Source organism: Hyperolius riggenbachi, chromosome 8 (genome assembly GCF_040937935.1).
Source record: "Hyperolius riggenbachi isolate aHypRig1 chromosome 8, aHypRig1.pri, whole genome shotgun sequence".
NCBI lineage: Eukaryota > Metazoa > Chordata > Amphibia > Anura > Hyperoliidae > Hyperolius > Hyperolius riggenbachi.
Genome location: NC_090653.1, coordinates 215,106,993 through 215,129,312, shown reverse-complemented (window position 1 = coordinate 215,129,312; position 22,320 = coordinate 215,106,993).

Sequence of the window (22,320 nt, the reverse complement as noted above, 5' to 3'; positions counted from 1 at the left end):
GTGTTTTTATGTCGAGGATATAAGGGTCCCCCCTTATGTGTTTTTATGTCGGTGATATTAGGGTCCTCCCTTATGTGTTTTTATGTCTCGGATATAAGGGTCCCCCCTTATGTGTTTTTATGTCCCGGATATAAGGGTCCCCCCTTATGTGTTTTTATGTCGGGGATATAAGGGTCCCCCCTTATGTGTTTTTATGTCCCGGATGTAAGGGTCCCCCCTTATGTGTTTTTATGTCCCGGATATAAGGGTCCCCCCTTATGTGTTTTTATGCCGAGGATATAAGGGCCCCCCCTTATGTGTTTTTATGTCATGGATATAAGGGTCCCCCCTTATGTGTTTTTATGTCCCGGATATAAGGGTCCCCCCTTATGTGTTTTTATGTCCCGGATATAAGGGTCCCCCCTTATGTGTTTTTATGTCGGGGATATAATGGTCCCCCCTTATGTGTTTTTATGTCCCGGATATAAGGGTCCCCCCTTATGTGTTTTTATGTCCCGGATATAAGGGTCCTCTCTTATGTGTTTTTATGTCTCGGATATAAGGGTCCCCCCTTATGTGTTTTTATGTCCCGGATATAAGGGTCCCCCCTTATGTGTTTTTATGTCCCGGATATAAGGGTCCCCCCTTATGTGTTTTTATGTCGGGGATATAAGGGTCCCCCCTTTTGTGTTTTTATGTCGGGGATATAAGGGTCCTCTCTTATGTGTTTTTATGTCCCGGATATAAGGTACCCCCTTATGTGTTTTTGTGTCCCGGATATAAGGGTCCCCCTTATGTGTTTTTATGTCCCGGATATAAGGGTCCCCCATTATGTGTTTTTATGTTCCGGATATAAGTGTCCCCCCTTATGTGTTTTTATGTCCTGGATATAAGGGTCCCCCCTTATGTGTTTTTGTGTCCCGGATATAAGGGTCCCCCTTATGTGTTTTTATGTCCCGGATATAAGGGTCCCCCCTTATGTGTTTTTATGTTCCGGATATAAGTGTCCCCCCTTATGTGTTTTTATGTCCCGGATATAAGGGTCCCCCCTTATGTGTTTTGATGTCCTGGATATAAGGGTCCCCCCTTATGTGTTTTTTTGTCCCGGATATAATGGTCCCCCCTTATGTGTTTTTATGTCGGGGATATAAGGGTCCCCCCTTATGTGTTTTTATGTCCCGGATATAAGGGTCCCCTCTTACGTGTTTTTATGTCCTGGATATAAGGGTCCCCCCTTATGTGTTTTTATGTCGGGGATATAAGGGTTCCTCATTTATGTGTTTTTATGTCGGGGATATAAGGGTCTGCCCATTATGTGTTTCATGTCCCGGATATAAGGGTCTGCCCATGATGTGTTTCATGTCGCGGATATAAGGGTCCCCTCTTATGTGTTTTTATGTCCTGGATATAAGGGACCCCCCTTATGTGTTTTTATGTCCCGGATATAACGGTCCCCCCTTATGTGTTTTTATTTCGGGGATATAACGGTCCCCCCTTATGTGTTTTTATGTCCCGGATATAAGGGTCCCCCCTTATGTGTTTTTATGTCCCGGATATAAGGGTACCCCCTTATGTGTTTTCATGTCCCGGATATAAGGGTCCCCCCTTATGTGTTTTTATGTCCCGGATATAAGTGTCCCCCCTTATGTGTTTTTATGTCGGGGAGATAAGGGTCCCCCCTTATGTGTTTTTATGTCGGGGATATAAGGGTCCTCCCTTATGTGTTTTTATGTCCCGGATATAAGGGTCCCCCCTTATGTGTTTTTATGTCCCGGATATAAGGGTCCCCCCTTATGTGTTTTTATGTCCCGGATATAAGGGTCCCCCCTTATGTGTTTTTATGTCGGGGATATAAGGGTCCCCCCTTATGTGTTTTTATGTCCCGGATATAAGGGTCCCCCCTCGTGTTTTTTTGTCCCGGATATAAGGGTCCCCCCTTATGTGTTTTTATGTCGGGGATATAAGGGTCCCCCCTTATGTGTTTTTATGTCCCGGATATAAGGGTCCCCTCTTATGTGTTTTTATGTCCCGGATATAAGGGTCCCGCCTTATGTGTTTTTATGTCCCAGATATAAGGGTCCCCCCTTATGTGTTTTTTTGTCCCGGATATAATGGTCCCCCCTTATGTGTTTTTATGTCGGGGATATAAGGGTCCCCCCTTATGTGTTTTTATGTCCCGGATATAAGGGTCCCCCCTTATGTGTTTTGATGTCCTGGATATAAGGGTCCCCCCTTATGTGTTTTTTTGTCCCGGATATAATGGTCCCCCCTTATGTGTTTTTATGTCGGGGATATAAGGGTCCCCCCTTATGTGTTTTTATGTCGAGGATATAAGGGTCCCCCCTTATGTGTTTTTATGTCGGCGATATTAGGGTCCTCCCTTATGTGTTTTTATGTCCCGGATATAAGGGTCCCCCCTTATGTGTTTTTATGTCCCGGATATAAGGGTCCCCCCTTATGTGTTTTTATGTCGGGGATATAAGGGTCCCCCCTTATGTGTTTTTATGTCCCGGATATAAGGGTCCCCCCTTATGTGTTTTTATGTCCCGGATATAAGGGTCCCCCTTATGTGTTTTTATGCCGAGGATATAAGGGCCCCCCCTTATGTGTTTTTATGTCCCGGATATAAGGGTCCCCCCTTATGTGTTTTTATGTCCCGGATATAAGGGTCCCCCCTTATGTGTTTTTATGTCCCGGATATAAGGGTCCCCCCTTATGTGTTTTTATGTCGGGGATATAAGGGTCCCCCCTTATGTGTTTTTATGTCCCGGATATAAGGGTCCCCCCTTATGTGTTTTTATGTCCCGGATATAAGGGTCCTCTCTTATGTGTTTTTATGTCCCGGATATAAGGGTCCCCCCTTATGTGTTTTTATGTCCCGGATATAAGGGTCCCCCCTTATGTGTTTTTATGTCCCGGATATAAGGGTCCCCCCTTATGTGTTTTTATGTCGGGGATATAAGGGTCCCCCCTTATGTGTTTTTATGTCGGGGATATAAGGGTCCTCTCTTATGTGTTTTTATGTCCCGGATATAAGGTGCCCCCTTATGTGTTTTTGTGTCTCGGATATAAGGGTCCCCCCTTATGTGTTTTTATGTCCCGGATATAAGGGTCCCCCCTTATGTGTTTTTATGTTCCGGATATAAGTGTCCCCCCTTATGTGTTTTTATGTCCTGGATATAAGGGTCCCCCCTTATGTGTTTTTATGTCCCGGATGTAAGGGTCCCCCCTTATGTGTTTTTATGTCGGCGATATAATGGTCCCCCCTTATGTGTTTTTATGTCCCGGATATAAGGGTCCCCCCTTATGTGTTTTGATGTCCTGGATATAAGGGTCCCCCCTTATGTGTTTTTTTGTCCCGGATATAATGGTCCCCCCTTATGTGTTTTTATGTCGGGGATATAAGGGTCCCCCCTTATGTGTTTTTATGTCCCGGATATAAGGGTCCCCTCTTATGTGTTTTTATGTCCTGGATATAAGGGTCCCCCCTTATGTGTTTTTATGTCGGGGATATAAGGGTTCCCCATTTATGTGTTTTTATGTCGGGGATATAAGGGTCTGCCCATTATGTGTTTCATGTCCCGGATATAAGGGTCTGCCCATGATGTGTTTCATGTCGCGGATATAAGGGTCCCCTCTTATGTGTTTTTATGTCCTGGATATAAGGGACCCCCCTTATGTGTTTTTATGTCCCGGATATAAGGGTCCCCCCTTATGTGTTTTTATTTCGGGGATATAACGGTCCCCCCTTATGTGTTTTTATGTCCCGGTTATAAGGGTCCCCCCTTATGTGTTTTTATGTCCCGGATATAAGGGTCCCCCCTTATGTGTTTTTATGTCCCGGATATAAGGGTCCCCCCTTATGTGTTTATATGTCCCGGATATAAGGGTCCCCCCTCATCTGTTTTTATGTCGAGGATATAAGGGTCCCCCCTTATGTGTTTTTATGTCCCGGATATAAGGGTCCCCCCTTATGTGTTTTCATGTCCCGGATATAAGGGTCCCCCCTTATGTGTTTTTATGTCCCGGATATAAGGGTCCCCCCTTATGTGTTTTTATGTCGGGGATATAAGGGTCCCCCCTTATGTGTTTTTATGTCGGGGATATAAGGGTCCTCCCTTATGTGTTTTTATGTCCCGGATATAAGGGTCCCCCCTTATGTGTTTTTATGTCCCGGATATAAGGGTCCCCCCTTATGTGTTTTTATGTCCCGGATATAAGGGTCCCCCCTTATGTGTTTTTATGTCGGGGATATAAGGGTCCCCCCTTATGTGTTTTTATGTCCCGGATATAAGGGTCCCCCCTTATGTGTTTTTTTGTCCCGGATATAAGGGTCCCCCCTTATGTGTTTTTATGTCGGGGATATAAGGGTCCCCCCTTATGTGTTTTTATGTCCCGGATATAAGGGTCCCCTCTTATGTGTTTTTATGTCCCGGATATAAGGGTCCCCCCGTTATGTGTTTTTTTGTCCCGGATATAATGGTCCCCCCTTATGTGTTTTTATGTCGGGGATATAAGGGTCCCCCCTTATGTGTTTTTATGTCGAGGATATAAGGGTCCCCCCTTATGTGTTTTTATGTCCCGGATATAAGGGTCCCCTCTTATGTGTTTTTATGTCCCGGATATAAGGGTCCCCCCTTATGTGTTTCATGTCCCGGATATAAGGGTCCCCTCTTATGTGTTTTTATGTCCCGGATATAAGGGTCCCCTCTTATGTGTTTTTATGTCCCGGATATAAGGGTCCCGCCTTATGTGTTTTTATGTCCCGGATATAAGGGTCCCCCTTATGTGTTTTTATGTCCCGGATATAAGGGTCCCCCCTTATGTGTTTTTATGTCGGGGATATAAGGGTCCCCCCTTATGTGTTTTTATGTCCCGGATATAAGGGTCCCCCCTTATGTGTTTTTTTGTCCCGGGTATAAGGGTCCCCCCTTATGTGTTTTTTTGTCCCGGATATAAGGGTCCCCCCTTATGTGTTTTTATGTCCCGGATATAAGGGTCCCCCCTTATGTGTTTTTATGTCCCGGATATAAGGGTCCCCTCTTATGTGTTTTTATGTCCCGGATATAAGGGTCCCCCCTTATGTGTTTCATGTCCCGGATATAAGGGTCCCCTCTTATGTGTTTTTATGTCCCGGTTATAAGGGTCCCCCCTTATGTGTTTTTATGTCGGGGATATAAGGGTTCCCCCTTATGTGTTTTTATGTCGGGGATATAAGGGTCTGCCCATTATGTGTTTCATGTCCCGGATATAAGAGTCTGCCCATGATGTGTTTCATGTCCCGGATATAAGGGTCCCCTCTTATGTGTTTTTATGTCCCGGATATAAGGATCCCCCCTTATGTGTTTTTTTTGTCCCGGATATAAGGGTCCCCCCTTATGTGTTTTTATGTCCCGGATATAAGGGTCCACCCTTATGTGTTTTTATGTCCCGGATATAAGGGTCCCCCCTTATGTGTTTTTATGTCCCGGATATAAGGGTCCCCCCTTAAGTGTTTTTATGTCCCGGATATAAGGGTCCCCCCTTATGTGTTTTTATGTCCCGGATATAAGGGTCCCCCCTTATGTGTTTTTATGTCCCGGATATAAGGGTCCCCCCTTATGTGTTTTTATGTCGGGGATATAAGGGACCCCCTTATGTGTTTCATGTCCCGGATATAAGGGTCCCCCCTTACGTGTTTTTATGTCCCGGATGTAAGGGTCCCCCCTTATGTGTTTTTATGTCCCGGATATAAGGGTCCCCCCTTATGTGTTTTTATGTCCCGGATATAAGGGTCCCCCCTTATGTGTTTTTATGTCCCGGATATAAGGGTCCCCCCTTATGTGTTTTTTTGTCCCGGATATAAGGGTCCCCCCTTATGTGTTTTTATGTCGGGGATATAAGGGTTCCCCCTTATGTGTTTTTATGTCGGGGATATAAGGGTCTGCCCATTATGTGTTTCATGTCCCGGATATAAGGGTCTGCCCATGATGTGTTTCATGTCCCGGATATAAGGGTCCCCTCTTATGTGTTTTTATGTCCCGGATATAAGGGTCCCCCCTTATGTGTTTTTTTGTCCCGGATATAAGGGTCCCCCCTTATGTGTTTTCATGTCCCGGATATAAGGGTCCACCCTTATGTGTTTTTATGTCCCGGATATAAGGGTCCCCCCTTATGTGTTTTTATGTCCCGGATATAAGGGTCCCCCCTTATGTGTTTTTATGTCCCGGATATAAGGGTCCCCCCTTATGTGTTTTTATGTCGGGGATATAAGGGTCCCCCCTTATGTGTTTCATGTCCCGGATATAAGGGTCCCCCCTTACGTGTTTTTATGTCCCGGATGTAAGGGTCCCCCCTTATGTGTTTTTATGTCCCGGATATAAGGGTCCCCCCTTATGTGTTTTTATGTCCCGGATATAAGGGTCCCCCCTTATGTGTTTTGATGTCCTGGATATAAGGGTCCCCCCTTATGTGTTTTTTTGTCCCGGATATAATGGTCCCCCCTTATGTGTTTTTATGTCCCGGATATAAGGGTCCCCTCTTATGTGTTTTTATGTCCCGGATATAAGGGTCCCCTCTTATGTGTTTTTATGTCCCGGATATAAGGGTCCCGCCTTATGTGTTTTTATGTCCCGGATATAAGGGTCCCCCCTTATGTGTTTTTATGTCCCGGATATAAGGGTCCCCCCTTATGTGTTTTTATGTCGGGGATATAAGTGTCCCCCCTTATGTGTTTTTATGTCCCGGATATAAGGGTCCCCCCTTATGTGTTTTTTTGTCCCGGGTATAAGGGTCCCCCCTTATGTGTTTTTTTGTCCCGGATATAAGGGTCCCCCCTTATGTGTTTTTATGTCCCGGATATAAGGGTCCCCCCTTATGTGTTTTTATGTCCCGGATATAAGGGTCCCCTCTTATGTGTTTTTATGTCCCGGATATAAGGGTCCCCCCTTATGTGTTTCATGTCCCGGATATAAGGGTCCCCTCTTATGTGTTTTTATGTCCCGGTTATAAGGGTCCCCCCTTATGTGTTTTTATGTCGGGGATATAAGGGTTCCCCCTTATGTGTTTTTATGTCGGGGATATAAGGGTCTGCCCATTATGTGTTTCATGTCCCGGATATAAGAGTCTGCCCATGATGTGTTTCATGTCCCGGATATAAGGGTCCCCTCTTATGTGTTTTTATGTCCCGGATATAAGGATCCCCCCTTATGTGTTTTTTTGTCCCGGATATAAGGATCCCCCCTTATGTGTTTTTATGTCCCGGATATAAGGGTCCACCCTTATGTGTTTTTATGTCCCGGATATAAGGGTCCCCCCTTATGTGTTTTTATGTCCCGGATATAAGGGTCCCCCCTTAAGTGTTTTTATGTCCCGGATATAAGGGTCCCCCCTTATGTGTTTTTATGTCCCGGATATAAGGGTCCCCCCTTATGTGTTTTTATGTCCCGGATATAAGGGTCCCCCCTTATGTGTTTTTATGTCCCGGATATAAGGGTCCCCCCTTATGTGTTTTTATGTCGGGGATATAAGGGTCTGCCCATTATGTGTTTCATGTCCCGGATATAAGGGTCTGCCCATGATGTGTTTCATGTCCCGGATATAAGGGTCCCCTCTTATGTGTTTTTATGTCCCGGATATAAGGGTCCCCCCTTATGTGTTTTTTTGTCCCGGATATAAGGGTCCCCCCTTATGTGTTTTCATGTCCCGGATATAAGGGTCCACCCTTATGTGTTTTTATGTCCCGGATATAAGGGTCCCCCCTTATGTGTTTTTATGTCCCGGATATAAGGGTCCCCCCTTATGTGTTTTTATGTCCCGGATATAAGGGTCCCCCCTTATGTGTTTTTATGTCGGGGATATAAGGGTCCCCCCTTATGTGTTTCATGTCCCGGATATAAGGGTCCCCCCTTACGTGTTTTTATGTCCCGGATGTAAGGGTCCCCCCTTATGTGTTTTTATGTCCCGGATATAAGGGTCCCCCCTTATGTGTTTTTATGTCCCGGATATAAGGGTCCCCCCTTATGTGTTTTGATGTCCTGGATATAAGGGTCCCCCCTTATGTGTTTTTTTGTCCCGGATATAATGGTCCCCCCTTATGTGTTTTTATGTCCCGGATATAAGGGTCCCCTCTTATGTGTTTTTATGTCCCGGATATAAGGGTCCCCCCTTATGTGTTTCATGTCCCGGATATAAGGGTCCCCTCTTATGTGTTTTTATGTCCCGGATATAAGGGTCCCCTCTTATGTGTTTTTATGTCCCGGATATAAGGGTCCCGCCTTATGTGTTTTTATGTCCCGGATATAAGGGTCCCCCCTTATGTGTTTTTATGTCCCGGATATAAGGGTCCCCCCTTATGTGTTTTTATGTCGGGGATATAAGTGTCCCCCCTTATGTGTTTTTATGTCCCGGATATAAGGGTCCCCCCTTATGTGTTTTTTTGTCCCGGGTATAAGGGTCCCCCCTTATGTGTTTTTTTGTCCCGGATATAAGGGTCCCCCCTTATGTGTTTTTATGTCCCGGATATAAGGGTCCCACCTTATGTGTTTCATGTCCCGGATATAAGGGTCCCCTCTTATGTGTTTTTATGTCCCGGTTATAAGGGTCCCCCCTTATGTGTTTTTATGTCGGGGATATAAGGGTTCCCCCTTATGTGTTTTTATGTCGGGGATATAAGGGTCTGCCCATTATGTGTTTCATGTCCCGGATATAAGAGTCTGCCCATGATGTGTTTCATGTCCCGGATATAAGGGTCCCCTCTTATGTGTTTTTATGTCCCGGATATAAGGATCCCCCCTTATGTGTTTTTTTGTCCCGGATATAAGGATCCCCCCTTATGTGTTTTTATGTCCCGGATATAAGGGTCCACCCTTATGTGTTTTTATGTCCCGGATATAAGGGTCCCCCCTTATGTGTTTTTATGTCCCGGATATAAGGGTCCCCCCTTAAGTGTTTTTATGTCCCGGATATAAGGGTCCCCCCTTATGTGTTTTTATGTCCCGGATATAAGGGTCCCCTCTTATGTGTTTTTATGTCCCGGATATAAGGGTCCCCCCTTATGTGTTTTTATGTCCCGGATATAAGGGTCCCCCCTTATGTGTTTTTATGTCGGGGATATAAGGGACCCCCTTATGTGTTTCATGTCCCGGATATAAGGGTCCCCCCTTACGTGTTTTTATGTCCCGGATGTAAGGGTCCCCCCTTATGTGTTTTTATGTCGGGGATATAAGGGTCCCCCCTTATGTGTTTTTATGTCCCGGATATAAGGGTCCCCCCTTATGTGTTTTTATGTCCCGGATATAAGGGTCCCCCCTTATGTGTTTTTTTGTCCCGGATATAAGGGTCCCCCCTTATGTGTTTTTATGTCGGGGATATAAGGGTTCCCCCTTATGTGTTTTTATGTCGGGGATATAAGGGTCTGCCCATTATGTGTTTCATGTCCCGGATATAAGGGTCTGCCCATGATGTGTTTCATGTCCCGGATATAAGGGTCCCCTCTTATGTGTTTTTATGTCCCGGATATAAGGGTCCGACCTTATGTGTTTTTTTGTCCCGGATATAAGGGTCCCCCCTTATGTGTTTTCATGTCCCGGATATAAGGGTCCACCCTTATGTGTTTTTATGTCCCGGATATAAGGGTCCCCCCTTATGTGTTTTTATGTCCCGGATATAAGGGTCCCCCCTTATGTGTTTTTATGTCCCGGATATAAGGGTCCCCCCTTATGTGTTTTTATGTCGGGGATATAAGGGTCCCCCCTTATGTGTTTCATGTCCCGGATATAAGGGTCCCCCCTTACGTGTTTTTATGTCCCGGATGTAAGGGTCCCCCCTTATGTGTTTTTATGTCCCAGATATAAGGGTCCCCCCTTATGTGTTTTTATGTCCCGGATATAAGGGTCCCCCCTTATGTGTTTTTATGTCCCGGATATAAGGGTCCCCCTTTATGTGTTTTTATGTCCCGCAAATAAGGGTTCCCCTTATGTGTTTTTATGTCGGGAATATAAGGGTCCCCCCTTATGTGTTTTTATGTCCCGGATATAAGGGTCCCCCCTTATGTGTTTTTATGTCCCGGGTATAGGGGTCCCCCCTTATTTGTTTTTTTGTCCCGGATATAAGGGTCCCCCCTTATGTGTTTTTATGTCGGGGATATAAGGGTCCCCCCTTATGTGTTTTTATGTCGGGGATATAAGGGTTCCCCCTTATGTGTTTTTATGTCGGGGATATAAGTGTCTGCCCATTATGTGTTTCATGTCCCGGATATAAGGGTCCCCCCTTATGTGTTTTTATGTCCCGGATATAAGGGTCCCCCCTTATGTGTTTTTATGTCCCGGATATAAGGGTCCCCCCTTATGTGTTTTTATGTCCCGGATATAAGGGTCCCCCCTTATGTGTTTTTATTTCGGGGATATAAGCGTCCCCCCTTATGTGTTTTTATGTCCCGGATATAAGGGTCCTCCCTTATGTGTTTTTATGTCCCGGATATAAGGGTCCCCCCTTATGTGTTTTTATGTCCCGGATATAAGGGTCCCCCCTTATGTGTTTTTATGTCGGGGATATAAGAGTCCCCCCTTATGTGTTTTTATGTCCCGGATATAATGGTCCCCCCTTATGTGTTTTTATGTCCCGGATATAAGGGTCCCCCCTTATGTGTTTTTATGTCCCGGATATAAGGGTCCCCCCTTATGAGTTTTTATGTCCCGGATATAAGGGTCCCCCCTTATGTGTTTTTATGTCGAGGATATAAGGGTCCCCCCTTATGTGTTTTTATGTCCCGGATATAAGGGTCACCCCTTATGTGTTTTTATGTCCCGGATATAAGGGTCCCCCCTTATGTGTTTTTATGTCCCGGATATAAGGGTCCCCCCTTATGTGTTTTTATGTCCCGGATATAAGGGTCCCCCCTTATGTGTTTTTATGTCCCGGATATAAGGGTCCCCCCTTATGTGTTTTTATGTCCCGGATATAAGGGTCCTCCCTTATGTGTTTTTATGTCCCGGATATAAGGGTCCCCCCTTATGTGTTTTTATGTCCCGGATATAAGGGTCCCCCCTTATGTGTTTTTATGTCGGGGATATAAGGGTCCCCCCTTATGTGTTTTTATGTCGGGGATATAAGGGTCCCCCCTTATGTGTTTTTATGTCGGGGATATAAAGGTCCTCTCTTATGTGTTTTTATGTCCCGGATATAAGGTGCCCCCTTATGTGTTTTTGTGTCCCGGATATAAGGGTCCTCCCTTATGTGTTTTTATGTCCCGGATATAAGGGTCCCCCCTTATGTGTTTTTATGTCCCGGATATAAGTGTCCCCCCCTTATGTGTTTTTATGTCCCGGATGTAAGGGTCCCCCCTTATGTGTTTTTATGTCGGGGATATAAGTGTCCCCCCTTATGTGTTTTTATGTCCCGGATATAAGGGTCCCCCCTTATGTGTTTTTATGTCCCGGATATAAGGGTCCCCCCTTATGTGTTTTTTTGTCCCGGATATAAGGGTCCCCCCTTATGTGTTTTTATGTCGGGGATATAAGGGTTCCCCCTTATGTGTTTTTATGTCGGGGATATAAGGGTCTGCCCATTATGTGTTTCATGTCCCGGATATAAGGGTCTGCCCATGATGTGTTTCATGTCCCGGATATAAGGGTCCCCTCTTATGTGTTTTTATGTCCCGGATATAAGGGTCCCCCCTTATGTGTTTTTTTGTCCCGGATATAAGGCTCCCCCCTTATGTGTTTTCATGTCCCGGATATAAGGGTCCACCCTTATGTGTTTTTATGTCCCGGATATAAGGGTCCCCCCTTATGTGTTTTTATGTCCCGGATATAAGGGTCCCCCCTTATGTGTTTTTATGTCCCAGATATAAGGGTCCCCCCTTATGTGTTTTTATGTCGGGGATATAAGGGTCCCCCCTTATGTGTTTCATGTCCCGGATATAAGGGTCCCCCCTTACGTGTTTTTATGTCCCGGATGTAAGGGTCCCCCCTTATGTGTTTTTATGTCCCGGATATAAGGGTCCCCCCTTATGTGTTTTTATGTCCCGGATATAAGGGTCCCCCCTTATGTGTTTTTATGTCGGGGATATAAGGGTCCCCCTTTATGTGTTTTTATGTCCCGCAAATAAGGGTTCCCCTTATGTGTTTTTATGTCGGGAATATAAGGGTCCCCCCTTATGTGTTTTTATGTCCCGGATATAAGGGTCCCCCCTTATGTGTTTTTATGTCCCGGGTATAGGGGTCCCCCCTTATTTGTTTTTTTGTCCCGGATATAAGGGTCCCCCCTTATGTGTTTTTATGTCGGGGATATAAGGGTCCCCCCTTATGTGTTTTTATGTCGGGGATATAAGGGTTCCCCCTTATGTTTTTTTATGTCGGGGATATAAGTGTCTGCCCATTATGTGTTTCATGTCCCGGATATAAGGGTCCCCCCTTATGTGTTTTTATGTCCCGGATATAAGGGTCCCCCCTTATGTGTTTTTATGTCCCGGATATAAGGGTCCCCCCTTATGTGTTTTTATGTCCCGGATATAAGGGTCCCCCCTTATGTGTTTTTATGTCGGGGATATAAGGGTCCCCCCTTATGTGTTTTTATGTCCCGGATATAAGGGTCCCCCCTTATGTGTTTTTATGTCCCGGATATAAGGGTCCCCCCTTATGTGTTTTTATGTCGGGGATATAAGAGTCCCCCCTTATGTGTTTTTATGTCCCGGATATAATGGTCCCCCCTTATGTGTTTTTATGTCCCGGATATAAGGGTCCCCCCTTATGTGTTTTTATGTCCCGGATATAAGGGTCCCCCCTTATGAGTTTTTATGTCCCGGATATAAGGGTCCCCCCTTATGTGTTTTTATGTCGAGGATATAAGGGTCCCCCCTTATGTGTTTTTATGTCCCGGATATAAGGGTCCCCCCTTATGTGTTTTTATGTCCCGGATATAAGGGTCCCCCCTTATGTGTTTTTATGTCCCGGATATAAGGGTCCCCCCTTATGTGTTTTTATGTCCCGGATATAAGGGTCCCCCCTTATGTGTTTTTATGTCCCGGATATAAGGGTCCTCCCTTATGTGTTTTTATGTCCCGGATATAAGGGTCCCCCCTTATGTGTTTTTATGTCCCGGATATAAGGGTCCCCCCTTATGTGTTTTTATGTCGGGGATATAAGGGTCCCCCCTTATGTGTTTTTATGTCGGGGATATAAGGGTCCCCCCTTATGTGTTTTTATGTCGGGGATATAAAGGTCCTCTCTTATGTGTTTTTATGTCCCGGATGTAAGGGTCCCCCCTTATGTGTTTTTATGTCCCGGATATAACGGTCCCCCCTTATGTGTTTTTATGTCCCGGATATAAGGGTCCCCCCTTATGTGTTTTTATGTCCCGGATATAAGGGTCCCCCTTTATGTGTTTTTATATCCCGCAAATAAGGGTTCCCCTTATGTGTTTTTATGTCGGGAATATAAGGGTCCCCCCTTATGTGTTTTTATGTCCCGGATATAAGGGTCCCCCCTTATGTGTTTTTATGTCCCGGGTATAGGGGTCCCCCCTTATTTGTTTTTTTGTCCCGGATATAAGGGTCCCCCCTTATGTGTTTTTATGTCGGGGATATAAGGGTCCCCCCTTATGTGTTTTTATGTCGGGGATATAAGGGTTCCCCCTTATGTGTTTTTATGTCGGGGATATAAGTGTCTGCCCATTATGTGTTTCATGTCCCGGATATAAGGGTCCCCCCTTATGTGTTTTTATGTCCCGGATATAAGGGTCCCCCCTTATGTGTTTTTATGTCCCGGATATAAGGGTCCCCCCTTATGTGTTTTTATGTCCCGGATATAAGGGTCCCCCCTTATGTGTTTTTATGTCGGGGATATAAGGGTCCCCCCTTATGTGTTTTTATGTCCCGGATATAAGTGTCCCCCCTTATGTGTTTTTATGTCCCGGATATAAGGGTCCCCCCTTATGTGTTTTTATGTCGGGGATATAAGAGTCCCCCCTTATGTGTTTTTATGTCCCGGATATAATGGTCCCCCCTTATGTGTTTTTATGTCCCGGATATAAGGGTCCCCCCTTATGTGTTTTTATGTCCCGGATATAAGGGTCCCCCCTTATGAGTTTTTATGTCCCGGATATAAGGGTCCCCCCTTATGTGTTTTTATGTCGAGGATATAAGGGTCCCCCCTTATGTGTTTTTATGTCCCGGATATAAGGGTCCCCCCTTATGTGTTTTTATGTCCCGGATATAAGGGTCCCCCCTTATGTGTTTTTATGTCCCGGATATAAGGGTCCCCCCTTATGTGTTTTTATGTCCCGGATATAAGGGTCCCTCCTTATGTGTTTTTATGTCCCGGATATAAGGGTCCTCCCTTATGTGTTTTTATGTCCCGGATATAAGGGTCCCCCCTTATGTGTTTTTATGTCCCGGATATAAGGGTCCCCCCTTATGTGTTTTTATGTCGGGGATATAAGGGTCCCCCCTTATGTGTTTTTATGTGGGGGATATAAGGGTCCCCCCTTATGTGTTTTTATGTCGGGGATATAAAGGTCCTCTCTTATGTGTTTTTATGTCCCGGATATAAGGTGCCCCCTTATGTGTTTTTGTGTCCCGGATATAAGGGTCCTCCCTTATGTGTTTTTATGTCCCGGATATAAGGGTCCCCCCTTATGTGTTTTTATGTCCCGGATATAAGTGTCCCCCCCTTATGTGTTTTTATGTCCTGGATATAAGGGTCCCCCCTTATGTGTTTTTATGTCCCGGATGTAAGGGTCCCCCCTTATGTGTTTTTATGTCGGGGATATAAGGGTCCCCCCTTATGTGTTTTTATGTCCCGGATATAAGGGTCCCCCCTTATGTGTTTTTATGTCCCGGATATAAGGGTCCCCCCTTATGTGTTTTTATGTCCCGGATATAAGGGTCCCCCCTTATGTGTTTTTATGTCGGGGATATAAGAGTCCCCCCTTATGTGTTTTTATGTCCCGGATATAATGGTCCCCCCTTATGCGTTTTTATGTCCCGGATATAAGGGTCCCCCCTTATGTGTTTTTATGTCCCGGATATAAGGGTCCCCCCTTATGAGTTTTTATGTCCCGGATATAAGGGTCCCCCCTTATGTGTTTTTATGTCGAGGATATAAGGGTCCCCCCTTATGTGTTTTTATGTCCCGGATATAAGGGTCCCCCCTTATGTGTTTTTATGTCCCGGATATAAGGGTCCCCCCTTATGTGTTTTTATGTCCCGGATATAAGGGTCCCCCCTTATCTGTTTTTATGTCCCGGATATAAGGGTCCCCCCTTATGTGTTTTTATGTCCCGGATATAAGGGTCCTCCCTTATGTGTTTTTATGTCCCGGATATAAGGGTCCCCCCTTATGTGTTTTTATGTCCCGGATATAAGGGTCCCCCCTTATGTGTTTTTATGTCCTGGATATAAGGGTCCCCCCTTATGTGTTTTTATGTCGGGGATATAAGGGCCCCCCCTTATGTGTTTTTATGTCGGGGATATAAAGGTCCTCTCTTATGTGTTTTTATGTCCCGGATATAAGGTGCCCCCTTATGTGTTTTTGTGTCCCGGATATAAGGGTCCTCCCTTATGTGTTTTTATGTCCCGGATATAAGGGTCCCCCCTTATGTGTTTTTATGTCCCGGATATAAGTGTCCCCCCCTTATGTGTTTTTATGTCCTGGATATAAGGGTCCCCCCTTATGTGTTTTTATGTCCCGGATGTAAGGGTCCCCCCTTATGTGTTTTTATGTCGGGGATATAAGGGTCCCCCCTTATGTGTTTTTATGTCCCGGATATAAGGGTCCCCCCTTATGTGTTTTTATGTCCCGGATATAAGGGTCCCCCCTTATGTGTTTTTTTGTCCCGGATATAAGGGTCCCCCCTTATGTGTTTTTATGTCGGGGATATAAGGGTCCCCCCTTATGTGTTTTTATGTCCCGGATATAAGGGTCCCCTCTTATGTGTTTTTATGTCCCGGATATAAGGGTCCCCCTTATGTGTTTTTATGTCGGGGATATAAGGGTTCCCCCTTATGTGTTTTTATGTCGGGGATATAAGGGTCTGCCCATTATGTGTTTCATGTCCCGGATATAAGGGTCCCCTCTTATGTGTTTTTATGTCCCGGATATAAGGGTCCCCCCTTATGTGTTTTTATGTCCCGGATATAAGGGTCCCCCCTTATGTGTTTTTTTGTCCCGGATATAAGGGTCCCCCCTTATGTGTTTTTATGTCGGGGATATAAGGGTCCCCCCTTATGTGTTTTTATGTCCCGGATATAAGGGTCCCCTCTTATGTGTTTTTATGTCCCGGATATAAGGGTCCCCCTTATGTGTTTTTATGTCGGGGATATAAGGGTTCCCCCTTATGTGTTTTTATGTCGGGGATATAAGGGTCTGCCCATTATGTGTTTCATGTCCCGGATATAAGGGTCTGCCCATGATGTGTTTCATGTCGCGGATATAAGGGTCCCCTCTTATGTGTTTTTATGTCCCGGATATAAGGATCCCCCCTTATGTGTTTTTTTGTCCCGGATATAGGGATCCCCCCTTATGTGTTTTTATGTCCCGGATATAAGGGTCCACCCTTATGTGTTTTTATGTCCCGGATATAAGGGTCCCCCCTTATGTGTTTTTATGTCCCGGATATAAGGGTCCCCCCTTAAGTGTTTTTATGTCCCGGATATAAGGGTCCCCCCTTATGTGTTTTTATGTCCCGGATATAAGGGTCCCCTCTTATGTGTTTTTATGTCCCGGATATAAGGGTCCCCCCTTATGTGTTTTTATGTCCCGGATATAAGGGTCCCCCCTTATGTGTTTTTATGTCGGGGATATAAGGGACCCCCTTATGTGTTTCATGTCCCGGATATAAGGGTCCCCCCTTACGTGTTTTTATGTCCCGGATGTAAGGGTCCCCCCTTATGTGTTTTTATGTCGGGGATATAAGGGTCCCCCCTTATGTGTTTTTATGTCCCGGATATAAGGGTCCCCCCTTATGTGTTTTTATGTCCCGGATATAAGGGTCCCCCCTTATGTGTTTTTTTGTCCCGGATATAAGGGTCCCCCCTTATGTGTTTTTATGTCGGGGATATAAGGGTTCCCCCTTATGTGTTTTTATGTCGGGGATATAAGGGTCTGCCCATTATGTGTTTCATGTCCCGGATATAAGGGTCTGCCCATGATGTGTTTCATGTCCCGGATATAAGGGTCCCCTCTTATGTGTTTTTATGTCCCGGATATAAGGGTCCGACCTTATGTGTTTTTTTGTCCCGGATATAAGGGTCCCCCCTTATGTGTTTTCATGTCCCGGATATAAGGGTCCACCCTTATGTGTTTTTATGTCCCGGATATAAGGGTCCCCCCTTATGTGTTTTTATGTCCCGGATATAAGGGTCCCCCCTTATGTGTTTTTATGTCCCGGATATAAGGGTCCCCCCTTATGTGTTTTTATGTCGGGGATATAAGGGTCCCCCCTTATGTGTTTCATGTCCCGGATATAAGGGTCCCCCCTTACGTGTTTTTATGTCCCGGATGTAAGGGTCCCCCCTTATGTGTTTTTATGTCCCGGATATAAGGGTCCCCCCTTATGTGTTTTTATGTCCCGGATATAAGGGTCCCCCCTTATGTGTTTTTATGTCCCGGATATAAGGGTCCCCCTTTATGTGTTTTTATGTCCCGCAAATAAGGGTTCCCCTTATGTGTTTTTATGTCGGGAATATAAGGGTCCCCCCTTATGTGTTTTTATGTCCCGGATATAAGGGTCCCCCCTTATGTGTTTTTATGTCCCGGGTATAGGGGTCCCCCCTTATTTGTTTTTTTGTCCCGGATATAAGGGTCCCCCCTTATGTGTTTTTATGTCGGGGATATAAGGGTCCCCCCTTATGTGTTTTTATGTCGGGGATATAAGGGTTCCCCCTTATGTGTTTTTATGTCGGGGATATAAGTGTCTGCCCATTATGTGTTTCATGTCCCGGATATAAGGGTCCCCCCTTATGTGTTTTTATGTCCCGGATATAAGGGTCCCCCCTTATGTGTTTTTATGTCCCGGATATAAGGGTCCCCCCTTATGTGTTTTTATGTCCCGGATATAAGGGTCCCCCCTTATGTGTTTTTATTTCGGGGATATAAGCGTCCCCCCTTATGTGTTTTTATGTCCCGGATATAAGGGTCCTCCCTTATGTGTTTTTATGTCCCGGATATAAGGGTCCCCCCTTATGTGTTTTTATGTCCCGGATATAAGGGTCCCCCCTTATGTGTTTTTATGTCGGGGATATAAGAGTCCCCCCTTATGTGTTTTTATGTCCCGGATATAATGGTCCCCCCTTATGTGTTTTTATGTCCCGGATATAAGGGTCCCCCCTTATGTGTTTTTATGTCCCGGATATAAGGGTCCCCCCTTATGAGTTTTTATGTCCCGGATATAAGGGTCCCCCCTTATGTGTTTTTATGTCGAGGATATAAGGGTCCCCCCTTATGTGTTTTTATGTCCCGGATATAAGGGTCACCCCTTATGTGTTTTTATGTCCCGGATATAAGGGTCCCCCCTTATGTGTTTTTATGTCCCGGATATAAGGGTCCCCCCTTATGTGTTTTTATGTCCCGGATATAAGGGTCCCCCCTTATGTGTTTTTATGTCCCGGATATAAGGGTCCCCCCTTATGTGTTTTTATGTCCCGGATATAAGGGTCCTCCCTTATGTGTTTTTATGTCCCGGATATAAGGGTCCCCCCTTATGTGTTTTTATGTCCCGGATATAAGGGTCCCCCCTTATGTGTTTTTATGTCGGGGATATAAGGGTCCCCCCTTATGTGTTTTTATGTCGGGGATATAAGGGTCCCCCCTTATGTGTTTTTATGTCGGGGATATAAAGGTCCTCTCTTATGTGTTTTTATGTCCCGGATATAAGGTGCCCCCTTATGTGTTTTTGTGTCCCGGATATAAGGGTCCTCCCTTATGTGTTTTTATGTCCCGGATATAAGGGTCCCCCCTTATGTGTTTTTATGTCCCGGATATAAGTGTCCCCCCCTTATGTGTTTTTATGTCCCGGATGTAAGGGTCCCCCCTTATGTGTTTTTATGTCGGGGATATAAGTGTCCCCCCTTATGTGTTTTTATGTCCCGGATATAAGGGTCCCCCCTTATGTGTTTTTATGTCCCGGATATAAGGGTCCCCCCTTATGTGTTTTTTTGTCCCGGATATAAGGGTCCCCCCTTATGTGTTTTTATGTCGGGGATATAAGGGTTCCCCCTTATGTGTTTTTATGTCGGGGATATAAGGGTCTGCCCATTATGTGTTTCATGTCCCGGATATAAGGGTCTGCCCATGATGTGTTTCATGTCCCGGATATAAGGGTCCCCTCTTATGTGTTTTTATGTCCCGGATATAAGGGTCCCCCCTTATGTGTTTTTTTGTCCCGGATATAAGGCTCCCCCCTTATGTGTTTTCATGTCCCGGATATAAGGGTCCACCCTTATGTGTTTTTATGTCCCGGATATAAGGGTCCCCCCTTATGTGTTTTTATGTCCCGGATATAAGGGTCCCCCCTTATGTGTTTTTATGTCCCAGATATAAGGGTCCCCCCTTATGTGTTTTTATGTCGGGGATATAAGGGTCCCCCCTTATGTGTTTCATGTCCCGGATATAAGGGTCCCCCCTTACGTGTTTTTATGTCCCGGATGTAAGGGTCCCCCCTTATGTGTTTTTATGTCCCGGATATAAGGGTCCCCCCTTATGTGTTTTTATGTCCCGGATATAAGGGTCCCCCCTTATGTGTTTTTATGTCGGGGATATAAGGGTCCCCCTTTATGTGTTTTTATGTCCCGCAAATAAGGGTTCCCCTTATGTGTTTTTATGTCGGGAATATAAGGGTCCCCCCTTATGTGTTTTTATGTCCCGGATATAAGGGTCCCCCCTTATGTGTTTTTATGTCCCGGGTATAGGGGTCCCCCCTTATTTGTTTTTTTGTCCCGGATATAAGGGTCCCCCCTTATGTGTTTTTATGTCGGGGATATAAGGGTCCCCCCTTATGTGTTTTTATGTCGGGGATATAAGGGTTCCCCCTTATGTGTTTTTATGTCGGGAATATAAGTGTCTGCCCATTATGTGTTTCATGTCCCGGATATAAGGGTCCCCCCTTATGTGTTTTTATGTCCCGGATATAAGGGTCCCCCCTTATGTGTTTTTATGTCCCGGATATAAGGGTCCCCCCTTATGTGTTTTTATGTCCCGGATATAAGGGTCCCCTCTTATGTGTTTTTATGTCGGGGATATAAGGGTCCCCCCTTATGTGTTTTTATGTCCCGGATATAAGGGTCCCCCCTTATGTGTTTTTATGTCCCGGATATAAGGGTCCCCCCTTATGTGTTTTTATGTCGGGGATATAAGAGTCCCCCCTTATGTGTTTTTATGTCCCGGATATAATGGTCCCCCCTTATGTGTTTTTATGTCCCGGATATAAGGGTCCCCCCTTATGTGTTTTTATGTCCCGGATATAAGGGTCCCCCCTTATGAGTTTTTATGTCCCGGATATAAGGGTCCCCCCTTATGTGTTTTTATGTCGAGGATATAAGGGTCCCCCCTTATGTGTTTTTATGTCCCGGATATAAGGGTCCCCCCTTATGTGTTTTTATGTCCCGGATATAAGGGTCCCCCCTTATGTGTTTTTATGTCCCGGATATAAGGGTCCCCCCTTATGTGTTTTTATGTCCCGGATATAAGGGTCCCCCCTTATGTGTTTTTATGTCCCGGATATAAGGGTCCTCCCTTATGTGTTTTTATGTCCCGGATATAAGGGTCCCCCCTTATGTGTTTTTATGTCCCGGATATAAGGGTCCCCCCTTATGTGTTTTTATGTCGGGGATATAAGGGTCCCCCCTTATGTGTTTTTATGTCGGGGATATAAGGGTCCCCCCTTATGTGTTTTTATGTCGGGGATATAAAGGTCCTCTCTTATGTGTTTTTATGTCCCGGATGTAAGGGTCCCCCCTTATGTGTTTTTATGTCCCGGATATAACGGTCCCCCCTTATGTGTTTTTATGTCCCGGATATAAGGGTCCCCCCTTATGTGTTTTTATGTCCCGGATATAAGGGTCCCCCTTTATGTGTTTTTATATCCCGCAAATAAGGGTTCCCCTTATGTGTTTTTATGTCGGGAATATAAGGGTCCCCCCTTATGTGTTTTTATGTCCCGGATATAAGGGTCCCCCCTTATGTGTTTTTATGTCCCGGGTATAGGGGTCCCCCCTTATTTGTTTTTTTGTCCCGGATATAAGGGTCCCCCCTTATGTGTTTTTATGTCGGGGATATAAGGGTCCCCCCTTATGTGTTTTTATGTCGGGGATATAAGGGTTCCCCCTTATGTGTTTTTATGTCGGGGATATAAGTGTCTGCCCATTATGTGTTTCATGTCCCGGATATAAGGGTCCCCCCTTATGTGTTTTTATGTCCCGGATATAAGGGTCCCCCCTTATGTGTTTTTATGTCCCGGATATAAGGGTCCCCCCTTATGTGTTTTTATGTCCCGGATATAAGGGTCCCCCCTTATGTGTTTTTATGTCGGGGATATAAGGGTCCCCCCTTATGTGTTTTTATGTCCCGGATATAAGTGTCCCCCCTTATGTGTTTTTATGTCCCGGATATAAGGGTCCCCCCTTATGTGTTTTTATGTCGGGGATATAAGAGTCCCCCCTTATGTGTTTTTATGTCCCGGATATAATGGTCCCCCCTTATGTGTTTTTATGTCCCGGATATAAGGGTCCCCCCTTATGTGTTTTTATGTCCCGGATATAAGGGTCCCCCCTTATGAGTTTTTATGTCCCGGATATAAGGGTCCCCCCTTATGTGTTTTTATGTCGAGGATATAAGGGTCCCCCCTTATGTGTTTTTATGTCCCGGATATAAGGGTCCCCCCTTATGTGTTTTTATGTCCCGGATATAAGGGTCCCCCCTTATGTGTTTTTATGTCCCGGATATAAGGGTCCCCCCTTATGTGTTTTTATGTCCCGGATATAAGGGTCCCCCCTTATGTGTTTTTATGTCCCGGATATAAGGGTCCTCCCTTATGTGTTTTTATGTCCCGGATATAAGGGTCCCCCCTTATGTGTTTTTATGTCCCGGATATAAGGGTCCCCCCTTATGTGTTTTTATGTCGGGGATATAAGGGTCCCCCCTTATGTGTTTTTATGTCGGGGATATAAGGGTCCCCCCTTATGTGTTTTAATGTCGGGGATATAAAGGTCCTCTCTTATGTGTTTTTATGTCCCGGATATAAGGTGCCCCCTTATGTGTTTTTGTGTCCCGGATATAAGGGTCCTCCCTTATGTGTTTTTATGTCCCGGATATAAGGGTCCCCCCTTATGTGTTTTTATGTCCCGGATATAAGTGTCCCCCCCTTATG